Source organism: Vespa crabro, chromosome 24 (genome assembly GCF_910589235.1).
Source record: "Vespa crabro chromosome 24, iyVesCrab1.2, whole genome shotgun sequence".
Classification (NCBI taxonomy): Eukaryota; Metazoa; Arthropoda; class Insecta; order Hymenoptera; family Vespidae; genus Vespa; species Vespa crabro.
This window is the reverse complement of record NC_060978.1, coordinates 3,242,163-3,261,557: the sequence shown is the minus strand read 5'-3', so window position 1 is coordinate 3,261,557 and position 19,395 is coordinate 3,242,163. Positions and strand designations below refer to the sequence as shown.

The 19,395-nt window shown below is 40.7% G+C and overlaps 1 long non-coding RNA gene and 1 other non-coding gene across 3 annotated transcripts in view; one reads left to right on the top strand and one right to left on the bottom strand.

The window, feature by feature from the left end:
• LOC124432332 overlaps positions 1 to 19,395 on the bottom strand; it is a 204,220-nt gene that overhangs the window by 99,759 nt on the left and 85,066 nt on the right. For both annotated transcript variants that reach the window (XR_006944230.1, XR_006944229.1), the window contains exon 2: positions 5,479 to 5,594. This is a non-coding gene — a long non-coding RNA (uncharacterized LOC124432332). The remainder of the gene's footprint in view (positions 1 to 5,478; positions 5,595 to 19,395) is intronic.
• Trnam-cau lies at positions 15,636 to 15,707 on the top strand. Its single transcript has one exon. It is a non-coding gene; the product is annotated as a tRNA-Met (tRNA).

Genomic DNA, 19,395 nt, shown 5'->3' with positions numbered 1-19,395 from the left:
TGAAACGAACGATCGATGAAAAATTTGAGCGTGACATTTATTTGATACGAATTAAATAGATGATATAATTAATATGATTAGTAATATACTCACTCGTTCCGATAAAAATCTAATGAATTACATCAGAATATTTTGCTTATTCTTCTCTGTTTTCTTTTAGCGCATCGAATGTTTCCATTATTTATTTTCTTCTTAGAATCTAAGATGAACAAAAAGATATCTTCTTGGCTTCGAGAAAAGGAAAGATATATATATATATATATATATATATATATATAAAGAGAGAGAGAGAGAGAGAGAAAGAAAAGATGAAAGAAAGAGTACATGGCTTCTATTACAAGTAGAAAAGGGGAACGTACCAACACGATTGACACAAGATGCGAATCTGTCGCTAGTAGATAAATAAAGCAGCAACGAGTATACTCTGCTTTTATCGTTAATGCTAAAATAACAGACTCCGGCCACGAGGCAGTTTATTTTTCCTCGTAGTCCCTTTGAACTATCGTTCTCTCGTTTCTTCTTATGAAATCAAACATGCAAAAGGAATAAGGAGGCGGCAAAGGAGGAAAATTCAAAGATGATGCGGAATATGTTTTTTTCTGGTTAGATATGAGACGTAGTCAAATTTTCCTTCCTCCTTTTCTCTCTCTCTCTCTCTCTCTCTCTCTCTCTCTCTCTCTCTCTCTCTCTCTCTCTGTCTCTTCTTCCTATCTACTATAGCTATCTTTATTTTTCTTTCGCTATTTCGTATATCGATGCAAACTTTGGCATGCAGATTCGAAAGAGGAAGAACATAGAACTCGATGACTGTGTTATCGACCATTTTCGAAAACCAAAGATATTCTCAGGGAGCAAAAGATTTAATGAAATGGGCAGAATAAGTTATCCTTATCGTAAGGAATTTAAATTCCCTTGAAATTCCTATCGTGCACTACGTACGGTATTATATTTTATTTGAATAAAGATAATTTTTGTCAATTAAAAGGTACGTGGAAAAGGAAGAATCGATCATTCTCTTTCATTTCTTTGTTCCCGAAAAAAAGCTTACCAAATGCGCCGTCGCAAAACCATCCGTGCAAGGATATACGTACGCGCAGAAAGAAGTTGTGGTCTATCTATCGAAGTCTTGATAAACAGCCGACCCTTGTTACCGCAGAGCCATTATTGGAAAAATTAAGAGGACCATTCATCGTTCGAGCTATACTTCAATCTAAAAAAAAAAGAAGAAGAAGAAAAGAAAAAAAAGTGGAGCGGACTTTTCCCCTTTTTTCTTAGTGCAAAGACTTCATCATTGCAAATTGTACGAAAAAATTAATTTTACGACGTTTCTATTCTTTCCCCATAGATTCATTTTGCTTTTACATATACGAGGCATTCAGAGATCTCGTGTGTGTTTTTGTGTATATATATATATATATATGTATACATATATATGAGAAAATCTTAGACGGGAGTACGAGAGGAATGGAAACATAGTTCATTCCTCTAAGAGAGTACGAATATAGGAACGTCAAAAGATTCCAGGTAAATCTGCACGTGTGAATCGTGCAAGCTTTTGTGCCAAGATTCTCAGCTCATAGAATACAGATGAATCTGTCGGCACTTTTCACTTACTATGAACACGAAGACCTCGTCGAAGTGAAGCTACGACTCTTCCGTGCCGTTGGATATCTCTCCCTTCTATGAGCTTTTCTCTTTTCTCTTTTTAGCCATTTCTTTAGCCTTCTCTCACAGCATGCCACCTTTCTCTTTATATTTCTTGCAAATTTTTCAACGGTAAAACCAAAATCTCTCCTTTCGATGGCACCGATCAAGTTCCATCGGGCACCATCAAGAAATAAGCCTTCTCGACGAGTCATCCCTATCTCCACGAGAGAGTAAACGTTACCCTTGGATATCTCCTCGCGGTATTAGAAAGGGCGAAAACAGCCTATTCAGACGACCAACTCGCCGTCAAAGGGCAACACGACACGACGGTACCCCGTGTACGCGCCTACGCTCCCTTTATTAAATTTCTAATAACGGAAATAATTGTTATTGAGATTCGGCTTGAAGAGGGTGATGTTTGGCCGGTCGAAAGAGACTGGAAAGGGTGGAGGATACGAAGGGAGAAGCCGCCAATGACAACGGCGACGACGACGACGACGACGACGACGACGACAACGTCTATGCCGCTCTATCTGAAAACCCGGGGATAGCTCGATAATTCCATTTAATGTCTGCGTTCTTGTCTTCAACAACGACGACCAAAGACCCTCTCGACCCTTGTGTTTCAGGAAACCCTCCTCTCCAGACCGAAATCAAACTCAACGTGAGTCTATGGACTTAAGTCGAGCCATCTCTCGACATTGCTAATGGCAATGGGAAACAGTACCTTGCGTTATTATAGTTATTGTAGTTATATAAATATGTAGACATACATCGTATGTACGTCGATCAGGTAAATACGAGTATCAAGAAACGATCGTACCAAATAGACTTGCATTATCTATATCGATCCGTAAGATGCGTCGAACGTTCCTACTCTTGAGACGAACGTGCGAATATGTATTCTACGATATCCGCTTACATCACGATAATAACCAATTATCGGTATTAATTGATAACAAAGCCCGAGATATTACCGCTTGATGATATAATTCGTAACATACGATCGATCTAAATCACTTTGCGTGAAACGCGCTTCCATAAATATAGTTGTACGTATCTTCGTATTATATCTAGGCATATCGGCATAATTACGATCTAATTTAATCGGTATATCAATGCGAGACATTAAAGTTCCATTTAATTTTCATTAGGAATATTTGTCGTTGAGTTTCTATGAAGGATTAAATCGACGATTAGTCCATATTTACGAAGGACGTGGATTTCTTCGAAATAAAAATAAATCGAATAGAGAAAGGAATTCGTAAATCGTAGTATTTTCCTGGGAAAATAATGTAAAAAAAGGAAAAGATGAATGAGTCGCAGCAAGCGTGTGTCGCGTCATCGAATTCATCCGCTTTCTGGCGAGGGTCGGTCGTTTCATTGGCATTGCAGATGACAAATCGTGAGTAGCATAGAGCGAGATCGCAGTCCGAGATCACAGTAAACATAGGTTGCGGCGTGCCATTAGTCGGTTAGAGAGGAATTCCGTGTTGCTCCATTCTAATCAACCAACGTCGGCGTCAGCATCGCCGCCGCGCCAATCAATTGCACACTCCGAAATCTCCCTTGTGGCGCCCACCACCTTCCCCTCTCTCTATCTCTCTCGGTCCCTTTGGTCTCTTTCCTATCTTGGCGCTCTCCTACCCTAAGCCTCGCGGCGCTGTTTTACCCTCTAGAGGATTAGCTAATGGTCCGTCCGCTGTTTTATCGAACAGATTCGCAGTGCTCCAGGCTAGAGAACGTAAAATGTAGAGTGAAAGGACACGGAGCGAACGCGAACGAATGGAAAATCCGAGATACTCGAGAAACGAACCGGCGCGACCCTTTCCTCGCGCTCCCGTTACCTTTTGCTTTTGTCGCCGATCCTCGCGCTCCTTCCATTCTCTACGCTCTTCCCATCCTTTCTCGACCGAGTTTATCACCCACTCCCCCACATCTTTCCTCCCTTTCCTCGCCTTTTACAAGCACTCCTTTTTTCTTTCGACTCTCGTATAAAAATTAAATTCTCCTCTCGTTCGTCCTTCTTTCACATTTTTCACCTCTCTTTCCTTTTTTCTTCTTCTTCTTCTTCTTCTTCTCTTCTTATTCCGTGCTCGCCATTCCATCGGAATATTTCTTTTCATTTTACAACTTTTCCCTCGCTCGCGTATTTTCCCTGTTGAAAAGCAAGTCCGTACCGTTCGAAAGAATCTCAGCGATCTTTCGTTTACCATTCCAAATCGAAGAAAAAGAGAAAGACGCGCTCGAATCGTCGATTTATTAGTTGCGCAATCGAAACATGGATTTCTTTTCCATCAGAGATTTTGTCTAAGATACGAACGTTCGTTTCAACCAGCGAGATCCGGAATCGAAAACAAACGATTCGACGTCGTATTCGGACAGGGAACGAATCGGTTTCCATCAGACGAGTCAACCGAGCCTCTACTTTACGTATTCCGTCCACGACAGGAACGACGATTCACGCGGGGTGAAAGAGCGGTCGAGTGGGCGAACGAATCAGGGAGAAAGAGAACGAGAAAGAGAAAGAGAGATAGGGAACCACGGAGGGAGAAGATTTCAATGGCAAGCAAATAGCACGAAGCGTGGCCAATGGGCTTTCCCTTTGATTAAATGTAAATTGTGCGGGGAACGCGATTAGTACTCCCGGCACTTCGCCTCCGGTCTTCAATCGTTCCATGCCCGAACGCGGTTGTACTCTTACTATAAGCGCAAAGTGCCTCGACCGAGATAGCTAAAGGTAGTAGCAGTGGGAAGATCTCGTTGGCTACCAGCCCGCATCGGCCAGAGTCAGGTTCGGGAGTATGAGGAGGAGGAGGAGGAGGAGGAGGAGGAGGAGGAGAGAGAGAGAGAGCGTGAAGAGAACGGCGAGAGGAAGAGAGAAGGCATCCAAAGAAAGGAAATCAAATTGATCGGCACGATCGCCTCAAAAGTCGAACCATTACATTTACGGTCTCGCTCTCCATCGGCCATTCATTCCAACTAGCTCGCGGCCGCGTGTTCGCTCGAATCGGAACCTTTACGGACCCACTCGACCGCCTTCGAACTTCGAAAAGCGTCGAATTTTTTATCATTAACCTCCAACCGATTTACGAATCCACGTTCCAACCTTCGACGGAAGTTCATTTTCCTACAGTCGAGAACCAATTCGTTCGAGCGTTCTTCTCTCGCATGGGAAATATTGCCCTCGTTCCAAGTCGACCAGTTATCCTCACCGAATTTCCAAAGTTTTCGCTTTTTCAACGACCGCCCGTTCTATGAATTATGAACGAACATTATTGTTGCTTAAAACTAAGTTTTCTTATAGTTGCGTTCGGACGTCCCTGGATAAAGATTTCGACTACGAATCATCTGTCGATTGAAATTTCTTGGATCGATATTTCGCGTACAAAGAACCATCGGAAAATTTTCTATTGTCGTATAGATGAAAGATAATACGAACAAAGAGCGCACTTAATTTGTTTTATTAACACTCGGCTAACTCTCAACTATTTTTCTTTCGTTCGAAATACTCTCTTTTAGATTATGTTTTATATAGAAGGCTGCATATTTTTCCATATCTTATAGTTCATCAATCGTAGGTAGTAGTAACGCCTCTAAAAACATTGCCATCCTAAAGCGCGTTGACGATTTATCGGTACATAATTACGGACAGGAAAAAAGCAGGATTAATTAGGTTCCCGTTCGATAAACGCTACCAACAAATGACACCATTGTGGTGTCAGCAACAATCGTAGTATTAACATTGGAGTAATAATATAGCAAAATAATGTCACTATAGGCGACGACGTGCAATCACAAAGAGTCAAATAATCAAAGTAACACCCTTACCTTCTGGCTTTCATATCCGTTTATGCGAAATCAAATCACTTCTGATGCATGACAGCCGATTGATCGTTGACAAAGGCGCGCGGCGTTTCATTCTATGGAAATGATCGTGAACGGACCTGCAAAGAGACCATAAGGACTATTGATTCGCACTTGTAGTCGTCGTTTGTAGAGTGAAAAAAAATTTTTATTAATATAGGCAATTCAAAAAAATAATAATTCGATTAAAGATTAAACTTTTTCTTTTTTATTAAACCTCAGACACGTCTACTTTTTGGTGGAAACAACTATTTTTGGAAACCTCGTTCGAGAGAGAGAGAGAGCTTCGTAAATCCATGGCGAACGAAGATACAAAGAAAGAGAAAAAAGAGAGGGCCGTAAGAGCCTGCCGAAAAAATTTGCATTTAAATCGTCGTGGCGTTTACGCGTGACACCCTCGAACTCGGTTGGGAGAGAGAGGAGAGATAGACAAGAAGAGAGAGAGAGAGAGAGAGAGAGAAAGTGGGATGGCACGAGAGTGTCCACTCGATTACGTTTCTCGGTCGAAGAGTATACAAAAGGGCTGTGAAAGCGGGACATGGAAGTGACGGTGATAAAAATCCGGTCCATGTAGGCAAGAAAGAACCGAAGAGAGGGAGAAAGGAAGGACGAGTGGAAGGATGAAAGAGGTAGGAAGAGGGTGGAAAAGCACGTCGAGAGGAACACCGTTGCTCGTTTTCTCTCTCTCTCTCTCTCTCTCTCTCTCGTTCTCGAGGGGAATGAAAGTGTAGATGGACGCTGTGCCCGGGTGAATTGGAGAGAACAGTGGTATAAAGAGAGAGAGAGAGAGAGAGAGAGAGAGAGAGAGGAAAAAGGTGGAAGAGAAGGAAAGCGGAGGTTGCTCTTATTATACCGACGTGACGTCGTTTAATAAATTATCACGTACGCACGGTAGGCTCGCGTTCAAAGTGGCATTTCAACGGAAACAAAGCTGAAATAAATAGCTGAAATCGAGGTTGGCGCTGTGTTTATCGCGCTAAAAGCTCCCCAGAAATTTTATGAAGGCACATTCGCATCGTATATTCACCGTTCCCGTAAGCCGAATTCATAGTATTAAAACAAATATATATATATATATATATATATACATATATCAAAGATTATAAAATTTTTCTTGTCTCGTTACTATATATTTATTTGAAAAATAAGTAGAAAATTGAAAAACGGTCGAGTTGAAAGGCCGATTAAATGTTATAAATCTTTCATTTTATATCTAACTCGAAAATATCGAAACGATCGCTATGATAGAATATTCGTCGAGAACGAAGCAAGCGAGAAGAGAAGGGATCGGCTTTCGGCAAGCGGCTCTCAATGTTCTCTGAAAAGGGATAGATATCGGACTAGTGAGTATTGTTATAGCTGAGAAATTGAAGTTTTCTGAGATCGGACGAAAAGAGCTTCTCCTTCCTTCGTCGACTTCCATAGGATTTCGGGAAATATTACCGCGCGCGTGTCTCCCGTTACGTTCTGAAGGAATGAGAGAAACGGGGATATATTTACGAGAATAGTGATCGTTTCTTCTTCGAGACGAAACCATTACGAAAGGTTTTATACTACCGATGCAGGGACGATTTTGTTGGTATTAAAATTGTACGACGTTGAGGGGGATTTCTTCTCGACAATGGATGATAATCGATAATACAAGCTCGTACTCGGATCTAAATTGGATAGATAAAATGATGAAAATAAGAAATATTCTCTCTCGTTTTCCATGCAAATTCTACCTAACTTTTTCGCGTATTATAGCAAGAAAAGAAAGTGTATACGATAACGTGTAGACATCCGGGAGCTCGTATACGATAAAGAAATTTTCATCGGGTGTATTCTCCATCCTTCACGACGTCGCGCAGCCTTGTTGCAATTTTCCTTGAAAGCTCGACGCCAGCTATAGAGAGGGGGGAAAAGAGAGAGAGGGAGAGAGAGAGAGAGAGAGATAAAGAAGGAGAAACGTACAGCTTGGCCAAGGGTATGCTCCATCTTGATTTTTCGTAATTTTAGAGAGGACGTCGGAAGATGGCTATGCCGCTTCCCTCTTTCCGTCGATCGATAGGCAGCCGTCTATTCCCTCGGGACGAAGATAAATATCTATATTCATCCGTTCGCGCTCTATAATCAGAGAACGTCCGTACGAAGCGTGGCAGCAGACACGAAGAAGAGCGTCGTGACGCATCGCGTCGTTGTCTTCGTTGTTGTCGTCATCGTCGTCGTCATGGCCGACGTCGTCGTAGTCGTCGGCGGCCTCAGGGCCTTGGATAGCATCTGTCTATCGGTGCCTAGTATTGTTTACGAGAGTGACGCCGTCGCGACGTCCAACACCCTCTCTCACACCCTTTCTCTCTCTCTCTCTCTCTCTCTCTCTCTCTCTCTCTCATTCTTTCTCTCTTGCTATCTCCCTCTCTACGATCTCTCTCCGGAAATTAAATACCCCCTGAAAAGCGAGAAAACGAGAGCGAAAGAACGGACGGAATTGCGGGCAATTCGCTTTCCGATTTCTCTCCGCGCTTTTACCAAAGCTTTCACTAAAGCCACGTTTCTCGATCGACGCCTATACAATGACAGGAAATTTTTTCTCGCCGATACGTTCGTTTGGACGATCCATCGATATTACCTGCACGTTAACTCTTTAGAAGGCGGTTTACGTAAATTCCATACAATTGTTAATACCATATGCTTCTAATAATACCATCTTTTTTTGTTTCTTTTTTCTCATTATTCTCCTTTTTTTTCTTTCATTAAATTTTTTGCTCTTCCTAATGAACAGATTCGAAAATAATATGAAAAAAATAAAGGGCGAGAACCGTACCGTGAAAAAAATAAAAACAAAAATTTTTTCTCCATGTAATTTTTTTCCACGTGTAATTAGCCAAATTAGAAAAATTACGAGATATTGGTAGGTACGGAGGTTAGGTGGTGGCCTTGCCCTTAAATTCAAATTAATTCGCACTAAAGAACAACCTAAAGGTATAGCCAGGGTATACCTGCTACGTATAGGGGGGACGATCTCTCTCTCCCTCTCCCTCTCTCTCTCTCTCTCTCTCTCTCTCTTATTTTCTTCCTTCTTTCCGTTTCCTTCCTTTTTCTCTCTCCCTCTCATCATTCCCCTCTCTCTTTTTACGAAGCATTTCTGGGAGGGCTGACTGACAAGGTTTCGCCATTTCCGTGGCGCGTCCGGTAACGAACTTCGACCTCGATAAACTGGCAAAACACTTCGCGCCACTGCCATAAACTTCTTCGTCTCGTCGTTCTTTTATTATTTTATTTGCCTTTTCTCTGAGCACGAGCTTCGTCTTTCTCTTTCATCGGGTATTTCAAAACTTTGATACTCTATATCCATCTTATTTTCAATCCCATTTTGCAAGCGAATTTTATCCTTGTCCCGGAGTTTCTATTCGCTTTATTCTCGCAGTGATTTAACGAAATTAGTCGAGAAACGGAGAAAGGAATGCTTCACGGTCTTTGGAGGTCGTTGAAAGAACTTATGATCTAGCTTTCGAGAACAAAGCGTCGAGAACTACGAAGAGACTCTCTCTCTCCCTCTCTCTTTTTGAAAGGCGGAATCGAGTAGATACAATGATAAGATTCTTCTTCAAAGGATCGATGCGAAAAGTAAAAGCGTAACTTTCGATTCCTGGACAATGGCCAAAATACAAAGTTCCATGTTGGTTATCGTATCGGGCAGATATTCTTGAAACGACACAAGTCAGACAGATGCCGTGGGCAAGAAGATTCAACGAACCGAATCGACCATCGACGTTATTCATAGACGATAGCAGGTTCGAGAGAACACCCTAAACGAGAGCCGACGCGAATAAAATGGATTCGAATCGAGCTATCGAATGATGGATTAACAAACGAAGACTTCGTTATGCATGCTCGAATGCATCGATAGCCGCAAAAAAATTTCTTTCATTCGCATTGAATATCGGTGAAAAACGACATGCGATTAATTCTATTATCGTTACATCATAATGAGACTAATGTGAGTTATTATTGTATTGTACTTAAGTAAAATCTCTCTCTTTCTCTCTCTTTGTTATTATTGTTTTCGAAGAAATATATATCGATTTGTTTTATTTCATTATCACTCGTAAGAAAGACCTTCCTGAATGAGTTCATTGTAAAGATGCACTCCATTACAACGACTTCATCATCAACTCGTCTTCTATCAAAGAAGATTAAATAGTTGTGTAACGCGGTTTACTCCAGACGCGATAATATGGCAATAAATCATTTAATTGCGAGATGCACTCCGAAAGCGGCTTGCTTCATGTATCCTCCCTCTTCTCGTTCCTTCGATTCTCACCAAGATTCTCTCCTCCGCATGTTGCCGAGATAACAGGCCCGAGGGTTAATTGTTTCAAACTTGGAACTCACGCGACACGAAATACCGCACAGTATTTACTACGTGTAATTAATTTATACTCGCACGCAGCCCGCGTTATTTTAATCGCGTCACGTTGAAGACAAAGCAATGTGATGGTCGTATTAAAATTTTACTAAGATAATTTCGATAATATGAAAAATTAAAAAGTCTGTATTACATATATCTGCTAATTAAACAACGTCGGGATCTATTTTAAGAAATACATTAATTTTTTTGAAATACTACGTTATGAAAGAATTATAGAAAAATTCATTTGCCCTTCGACATTACCCGGCGTACGGAACAACGAAATTTTTAACATTTCATTCTCGATGCGTGGCGTCTACTTTTCGATGTAATCCACGGTCGTTAAAATTCAAATGAAAATGTAATTCTAGTACAAACAAATTTTCTGAGGCGCAAACTTTTAACGACGTATTTTGAAAAGTATAAGATTATAATTGCTGTGGTGTAACGTGAAAGGAAAGAATAAAAAGAAAAAAAAGGAAAAAAAAAAAAAAAGAAAAAGAAAAAGAAAAAAGAAGAGAGAACAAGACGCCGTTGAAATATTTCCTAATGGTGGGAAAAAGATCGCGTCGACGTGGCGTGATTTACAACGATCGGGCCTCTCTTTCTTCCTCCTTACCTCCCTCACTTTCTCTATTTTCTTCATCTTCTTCTACTTCTTCGTTATACTCATCCCGACTCAACTATATCGAGAAGTTTTCAGTCCTTTTTCGGTGTACGGGCGCCCTTTTAGGCCAGGAATGCAAACTTTCGACATAACTTTTCTTAACCGAGTGACGGTAGTTTCGCCGGGAGATAAGGCGCTCGTCATAACCGCGTCGAGATTTCTCGGAGGAAACTTTTCCCTCCTCGAAAGTAAATCCAACGAGAACGTCCTCCGCTGCTCAAGTTCCCGCACCTTTCGAAGTTGAACTTTCTAGGTCTAAACTTACGATGGCAATACGATCGAACGAGTTAGTTCGTCGAATTACCTGAACGTTTTCTCGCGTTTTTCCAGGGATTAGCAAGGAAAATCGATTGGTCTAAAATATTGATTATCTTCCTTCTCGGCGAGAAATTCAAAAATTTATTTCGATAACTTCGTTATAGTAGTGGTTAAAGGAACCATGGGACAAACGGTGAGTCCGATATTGGATCGATCGTAAAGAGATTGATAATCCTCTTCCGTGGGACGCGACTTTAAAGGAATCTTGGTTTATACCAAGCGAATAAGAAAAAAAAAATAGGTTTGGGAAAGGAAGAGAGAGAGAGAGAGAGAGAGAGAAATAATATGCCGAGAAAGTAATTTTATCAGGCGCCGATAAGATTCTGTCGACGGATTAGCGCATCGTCAGAAGTTTTCCCCTGACGGGAAATCCGAATCCTAAATTCTGTGAGATCTTGCGCAGAGTTTCCTCCTCCAAGCGCCTTTTCTCGATCTCTCGTCCCGCTGGAAAACGTAGACATCGTAGACATGCCGGTAGTGGATCGACCGAATGGATTAGTCGTTCGTCTAACTACCGGGAGAAACGCTTTCGAGCCATTTCGACAATCTGGATCTTAGCGAAGTCCGCTCCCGTCAAGGGAGTATCTCGTCTGATATCGTTTCAGACGATATTGCCAGTAAATCGTGCCCTTCGAGGACCGCTTGACGTACTTCTCTTCCTAGTTCCTATTAGGAACTAAAACGGCTGATGCTTTAAGACGCGATCCGAAATGAACTTTGCGTATACGCGATACTCTTTAGCTCAATCATTTTATTTACCTTTTAATCGTCTAGGACCGATTAATTCGAAACCGACTTGGTATAAGACTTTCATGATAGCGTTTCTTATCGTGGATATATATATAAATATATATATATATATATATATATATATATATATATATATGTACATACATATACATATGTATATACAGGCAGGTAGACGTTATCGATTGTCCAAATACGAGATAGTTTCCGAGTTATAACCGACGAACGATGGATGAGTAAAAATACTGTCCTAACGGACGATACTCGGCCTTCGAGGCTGCGGTTAACGTGGTCTTTGTCCGGAAATTGGATGATTCGATCGACCATCCCCGTATTACTCTTTAACGAAGCCGAAACACTGTAGACAAGCCTGGAGCTCGAACTTGCGCGCAAACAGGATTGGAAGATTTTGGATAATGGGTGTATCGTGAAACTCAATATCTTTGGTAACAAGCACAGATACGTTTTTCTATAAGAGTGATAACGACCGAAGAAAAAAGTATACAATACCGCTCGCATCAACGTGTACCAATGTTATCGAATTGATATAGCGCACGTTTATTAAAAGTGCTTTAAGATTGGAATGTGAAAAATTAAATACCTTAATAATCCTACGATGTAATAACATTTTATACGAAAAATAAATTGCTAAAGAATTCATTCTCGTGACCGAACGAACGTGAATTATTCGATTATTATTTCGAAACACCGGAAACATATTATCATCAGCGAACCAATGAAAAAACAATTAATTTACGATTAATTTACCTGGCATCATTTCGTTCGACAATTCCATATGAACATTTTTATTGGCCGAGCTATTTTTCGCAACGAGATTTCATTATCTTGCCGTCAAAACAATTTAAAAATACCAACATAAACCACGATTGGATACCGTTGCGATCCATTAAAGTTAGCTTCAAATTGAACGCATTCTATCGGATTTCACTTGGGCACCCTCTTGACAAAGAGTTTTCCTGTTTTATCGAACGTTAAGGACATTAAGGATATATCAAATTACAAAAGAGAGAAAGAGATGGATGGTAAGAAAAGAAGAAAGAAAAAGAGAGCAGAGAACCAAGAGTATGCAACAAAGGTTTCGTAACTGCTATGTTCGTGAAAACTTCGTAGAACATCCTATCTCCGGCGAGTCCGACAAACTTGAGTCAGGTTTCTTCTTTTTTCTTTCCTCTTTTTTTCTTCTTTTTCTCTTTTCTTTTTGCAAAAAGAATTACTTGAAAAGCTTTCGCGAAAGGGTACCTTCGATAAAAATGGATTAACTCGTGCTCTCTACCAGAGATGAATTTGTTTAAGCTCTCGCGTGGCTGGCTCGCCTCTTGGTTTCACTTTTAATTACTAAAACTTTTTAAACTTTTCTCTACTTTCTCCTTCTTGCTTTACTCTCCGTTGGGAAGATTAGAGCTTTCTACTTTCTCGTCCGATTATTCGTCGCAAGGACAACGAATTTATGCGTTAAGAATACACGCGGAAATTCAAAGGAAAACCATAACGACGCTTTTGAACTCTCGGTCACTTAGAGGAACGGTTGGAGTTCGTCGATTACGTAAAAAGAGCGAGACACGAAGGCTGCATCGGTAATAAGGCAAAGTTTTAATTTCGCTCGAGATGCATGGACTCCGACGAAACGAGGTAACTTAGAGAGAAACGAGAGGAAAAAAAGAAAGAGAAAGAGAAGGAGAAGAAAAGAGAGAAGTTTAGCTCGTAACGATTCGACAGAAGGAACGAAAAGGAAGGGGAACGTCCATTTGATCGATCGTAGAAAATCGTTCAATGTACTGCAAAGGGACAGTTTATTATTCCACAGCCGTGAAGGTAGTTCGGAGCTCGAAGAGGAACTCTCCTCGAACGCTTGACTCCTCTTTTCCCTTTGGACAATTCCTCCTTGTTCTCCTTAGGCTCTTTCTTTTTTCTCCGAATAAGGATGTCTTCGTCATGCCATCCAGTCGATGGCTCGCACCACACCCTACCTAGCTAGCCCTCGTTTCGCTCGGGTTCCGTTTGCTGCGCACTAACGAGACACATCGATTCGATTCGTAAAGGCGAACTTTCTTCGAGGAAATTCGTCAGCCCTGATTAAGGCATAGAATTACGCGGCGGAGCACACGATAATGAAATTTAATCCTTCATTAAGAACTATCGCTCCTACTCTCCCCGGTCAGTTAATTATCGTCCGCTCCGAACAATCGAGTTGGTTCTAACGTTGGTTCGACGTGAATTAAAACTAAACGCCTCGCTTTTCAATTTCTATTATCTTTCTTCTCGAGACTATAAAAAAATTTCTAAAGCCGATCCTTAATTTTCAAACGTGCCCCCTGTACATGTACCAATTTCAATCCTAAAGAATAAGGATAAGAGAGTTAAACTATTGTACCTACAGTATCGCGTTAGATTCGTTTCCGTAACTCATTGCCCAGTCTAATCCTGACACCGTACGACTTCACTATGGTAAGCCACAGAAGCGTCGGGAGCAACGGCAAGAGTCTCGAATCCGCCGGTGTTCGTCGTCGATTCCATTATCGGAAGACTTATCTCCGTTCGCTTGATTAGTTCCTTCCGCAGCGACGAAGAGACGAGAGTACATTCGTTGAGGATCACCGTCCCTTCACCGCAAAGCAAAGTGCCATCGCCTCTCTTTCGCGGTCCTTTACGTTTCTGAGATCAAAAGTAAAATCATTCGAAGCTTGAATAGAATCTGAGCTATCTTCCTGGTCCTTACGAATACTTTTCGTTTCAGAACGTGTTATCCGCACTAAAGAATTTCCGTTTTTAATCGACACTTATCTTTAAAGGTTTTCTTAAAGACATCGAAATCGAGATCGATCGAGCGTTTCCATTCACTGCCTTTGGAATAGTTTATAGGATGGATTAACTTGAGAGCTTGTCGAGAAAGTTCTTAATGTAGTAATGAAAACAGAAAGAACAGGAGGGTGAGAATGTAGAGGGTGGGGATGGTAAGAGACGGAAAGAAAGAATGGAAGAGAAGGAGAAAGAGAAACAATCGACCTGCCATGATTCGGACGAGTGTGCAAAACGAAGAGAGAAGACGAGTGAGCTGAAAAACTCGAATAATGTCGACGACCATTGTTCCCCATCCGTTCTGAAGTGCATTTAATCCGATAAAAGAGCAGAGAGTCGAGTTTCTCAAAACGCTGTACATGAATTACCATCGAGCAATCCGGGTGTCTTCGTTCCTCCTCTCCCCTGTAAGAAGTTAAGTATTTCCCACCAGAAAAGTCTCCTTCCATCCGAAAAGAACAATCCCCTTACGTTCTTTCTTTTATCCCAATGTTTCCGATAAAGCCATCGACGGCACTTCATTATCCATTGACTTTTCAACGAGTTCGCGACTAGTCCGACAAACGATTAAGACGCACTTCGATTTAATTTTCGAGTAAGTAAGCGGCCGCGTAAGGAATCCTTTCTTGATCTAAAATATATGAGAATTACAAAATCTACTCTTTCAAATATGTAACCATACTTTCAACTTGGTTCTCACCCCATCGATGGTTTAATTAAAATATAAAACTTTTTGAATATTTACGTAAATCTAAGCTCCCCAAGAGTTTCGGTAAGGACGGATGGAGGGGATGAAAGGAGAGAGGATAGCTCGTAAACTTCCTCGATGCCTCTTGCTTTAGACTCATGATTCTTGCAAAACTTTGACGTGAAAGCGGATATTTTAGGCGGTATAAAGAGAATCTAGACACGTAATCCTCTCCCTCCCTCCCTCTCTCTCTCTCTCTCTCTCTCTCTCTTTTTTTCTTTCTCTTCTCCCTTTTTCTTCCATTAAATGCAAATAAAAGAAAGACGAAAAAGGAAAAAGGAGATTGTTTGTAGCGAAGGATTTTCAATTTACGATCCGTCGTCCGTACTTAAGAAGCTTTCACAGATACAGACGAACAAATAAAAACGTAAATAAGTATTTGTCATATTTATAATGGACGTCAAGTAATGGACTTTGAAAGTTGATATCATCGAAGCAGAGTGGCGCAGTGGAAGCGTGCTGGGCCCATAACCCAGAGGTCCGTGGATCGAAACCACGCTCTGCTAAGGGAAAAAGGCGCACCCTATCCGCTAAAAAGAGCACACAGGGTCCTTTATTTTTTACAAATTTTTTTAAAATCATCTATCTTCATTGAACAGATTTTCTTTACTTAAAATGTCGAATTAAATATTCCCGATTTTGTAATCTTTAAGAAAAAAGAAAAATTATTACTTTATCTAAAAGTATTCTTCAAAAATATTTCCTATCTCTGTCAATAAAATAATATTCCAAGCTTTTTACAGATATTGAACGTCGTTATAAGGAGACCAATAGATCCATTCTACTTATTCGTCGAAATTATTAATCCAGTTAAAATATAGGATCTCATTGAAGTGAATCACATTAAACGATTCGATCTTGTCGAAATCATAAGGCGATTGCTCACAGGGCAATAATCCTTAGTGCGAAGGCAAATTGAAACGTTGGAACGTGCTGCACGTAAATTAGACCAACTGGTAGACGCGTTCCGCTTATCGACCCTTTTACCGATTAGGACGACGTTGAGGAGGTCGATGACGTTAAAGGCGCCGATGAAGGCTCGAGATCGAAAAGACGCACACGCGTGGGACGACGATGAAGAGAGAGCTAGAGAGAGAGAGAGAGACCGTAAATAGATCTCGAGAGGATGCAACCCCTTTGCTCGAATCGATACCCGCACCAGCAGGCTCTCACGCAGATATTCTACTCACCCTTCGCGTCTCACTGACTTGACAATTGTGTCTCGTACGCGTGCTTCGTCCTCGTGCTCCGTCCGCGTGCCTTGTCCGCGTGCCGCCCCCGTCAAAGCACTCGCTTCAAAGGCATTACGTACGAGATTCATGGAGATACATGTACGTACGTGTGCGTATACGTATGTGTGCTTCTGATTATTAGCGTGGAAATTGTAATAATAATTATCTCTTGATACGAGATCGATAAGAAAACTTTTTCCTTCGATCACTTTGGATCGAATGTCTTTCGAAAATGACACAGGTTCCGCCTTAGTTCTTTATTTTTTGATCCTATGAAGAAAGAATAATGTCAAAGAAAGAAAGAAAAATAGAGTAAAAAGCAAAACCACGAATATCCTGGTAAAGATAGTATGTGGATATGTACATTATATTATCTTTTCTAACCAGAGACAATCGATAAAAAGAGTACACCGAGTGATCAACCTGTGTCGAGCAAATTTCACAAGATGCATGGCTGGTTCTTGCCCGATGCAACAATTTTTGTTACTACTTTGCTGTTCATAGAAAAATCTACTCGTACCAGATTGGTCCCGTGATCGTTCTACCTTTCTTTGTCATCGGTGCATTCTATATACTTACTTACCTAACTTGCTTGGTGTCTCCTAAAAAATATGATTGATCTAGAGCCATCCCCAACGAGCTGGAACCTTCGGTACACATAACTGGTCGAGCACACCCTTCGTCATTCTGTCTCTTTCTCTCTCCCCTTTTCACCGTCTATATATGCATATACATGCTTACATATATACATATATAAATGCACATACACACACATATATGTATATACACGAGATGCATTAAAAAACTCAAACAATGAAGCGAGTAAATAAAGCGCATAGCCGCGCTCTGTTTTGTCAGGCGTAGTGCTTGTTTTTCCTACAGCGAACGACGTGTCCACCGAGCAAACTCCTCCATTACTTTCAAGTAAGTACATTAAAATCCCTTCCGTATTCCTCCTCTTTCCCGTTTGCTTCCCTCCAACCACCCTTTATCTTCATCGCTCTCTCGTGTCCGATAGCTTCCATCGATTCTCTTTCTCTCTCTCTCTCTCTCTCTCTCATGAACAGTACTCCCGCACGTTTTCCGCATGGCTACCTCCATCCCAATAATTTTGTCTCTACTCGTAGAAATTTTCTCTAATTACGCGTACACCGATGTGTCACTTCAAATCTTCATTTATTTGCGATATAAAAGAGATAATATAATAATTTGACAATTATTTATAAAATCTTTCCAATGTTATGAACTATAATTTGCAATAATTAGCAAAAGTTTAGTCGATAATTCGTTTCTTTAATTAGAATATTGTTATCGATTTGGAGATATTTAAAACCTTAAGAGATTGAAAAGAATTAAAAAATTAAGAAGATTCAAGAACGTCGCTAGATTTTGTTTCTCTTCGTGAAACAAGAGGTCAGACGATCGGAAGAGCCTGGCTTTTTTGTTCATCCATCGTTGAACGGTTCAGCGATTCTTTCAAGGAGTATAATCCTTCTTCTCTTTTTCGTGGCTAAATGAAAGTGGACTCGTGAAAGCAATATCCATAGAACAAAAGAGAAGCTAATGAAAGTGTCCGGTAGCAGGAGGTACCGGCTAGGAACGTCGCGTCGTCGTCATCATTGCTAACATCGCTACCACCCTCCTGGATGATGCAGCAACGAGCAAAGGATAGCATCTACCTTTCTTGCCTCTTTGAGGGAGGACCACTCATAGAATTCAGTCGAGGTTCTTCCGACCTTTGTTTCCGTATATCTGATAGCCGGACCTTCGCGCTACCTTCTCTCTCTCTCTCTCTCTCTCTCTCTCCCTCTCTCTCTCTCTCTCTCTCTCTCTCTCTACGACATCCCTCCAGCGAACCCACCAAACTTTCCGCTTCATCGGGGAACCGTGAAAAATCGAAGAGAGCTCGTAAATGAGTAGAAAAGAAACGTAGGATGCCCTGACCTGTGTAAAACGCGTGCTTGGTAATTAAGACTCAACGTAACGGACGACTGCTCTATAAAAAGAGGAAAATGTTGTTTTTAGTCTGTAGAAATTATTTGCTATTAAATAAGAATATGCAAAAGTAAATAAAAACTCACTGTAATATTAAATAAATCCGCGTTATTTGTAAAGGAAAGTTACTATAGTTAATTGTTACGTTGTAGTGAAAATTTTAATCAAACGAATAGAGTTTATTAGCTCGACATAATATTGTTATTTCTTAAATATGTTTACATCGACTCTTTCTGACAAGATAACATAAGATAACGTGAGATAACGAAGACAAAGCTCGATAGAACAAGCTTTCTCGGCAAGACTTATTATCAAAGTTTATTATACTTCAGAATAGTTGAACCCGTATCCATCTTTGTCTTCTTCTATCTCTTTCCTATAAAATAAGTTCGACCTATGCATCGCGCTCACGTTTTCGGGGTTGATGATGGACATATCGCGGCACAGCAGGCGGACCCTCGTCAAATCGACCTTTTTTTGTGTCCGACTTTAATACGCACGTGCGAGTTCGTCCATCCCTTCGTACACACACGCATACGCACACGCATACGTAGGCGCACGTACGTACGTTGATACGTATTGTTCACCAACCCAACTCCGGGAAAACGAATATGATTTCGAACAAGATAACATTGAATTCGCAAAACTTTACGATAACGCGTTAGACTGATTAAGCCTCTCGTGATTTTAATCAGGATTCGTTTGCAAGCTGTAATAACTTTTTGACGGTTCGTTCTATGTTTTAGCAAATAATTAAAATCATATAAACGTGAATACAAAAGACATATCGTAATTTAGTCGAAATAAAAAATTTCTCAAATCATTGAAATTCCAAAGTAAATCGAGCTTTTTCTTCTTTCTAATTCGTTCTTTATATTACAAATATATTATACATCTATCACAAATTGCCGAGCTTAAATGATTTCAAATGATCTATGCGAGAAGGAAAATGAAAGGGATATAAATG